The sequence below is a fragment of the Limulus polyphemus genome, unplaced genomic scaffold (genome assembly GCF_000517525.1).
Source record: "Limulus polyphemus unplaced genomic scaffold, Limulus_polyphemus-2.1.2 Scaffold338, whole genome shotgun sequence".
NCBI classification, from domain to species: Eukaryota; Metazoa; Arthropoda; class Merostomata; order Xiphosura; family Limulidae; genus Limulus; species Limulus polyphemus.
The window spans coordinates 640651-641392 of record NW_013665948.1 but is presented as its reverse complement, the minus strand read 5'-3'; positions in this window follow the sequence as shown (position 1 = coordinate 641392).

Sequence of the window (742 nt, the reverse complement as noted above, 5' to 3'; positions counted from 1 at the left end):
GTTATTAATATAATTTATAAGATAACCTTTCATTAATCACGAGTTTACATAACATCCGTCCATGGGACTGGTACTCCAGCTAGTTATTAATATAATTTATAAGATAACCTTTCATTAATCACGAGTTTACATAACATCCGTCCATGGGACTGGTACTCCAGCTAGTTATTAATATAATTTATAAGATAACCTTTCATTAATCACGAGTTTACATAACTTCCGTCCATGGGACTGGTACTCCAGCTAGTTATTAATATAATTTATAAGATAACCTTTCATTAATCACGAGTTTACATAACTTCCGTCCATGGGACTGGTACTCCAGCTAGTTATTAATATAATTTATTCATTCTTGTACAAGTTTATACTATTGATGTTTATTCCATTTTAGCTGTGTCGAGGTGTCCACCATATAAAGATAATCAGGCATAATATTACCTAACGTACTATAAAAACCGATTTCTTTCTGAGAATTATTTTATACATATAAATTTTAATGTTAGAGACAGTAAGTTAATGTAAAGTGGTTAGTGATTATATGATAGCCTTATACAATGGCTGTCTCGTGATCAACATGAAAAGTTAGCATCAGGAAAGAGAGCCAATAATCCGAGATCTTTCGACAAGTGGACGTTCCTTCATCAGGGTTGAGTGGCAGATGTGCATTGTAAGTATGTTGATCAGATATGTGGTCGTGGTACCAAACGTTAGACACCAGGTTCTTCTAAGAATGAGCAACATT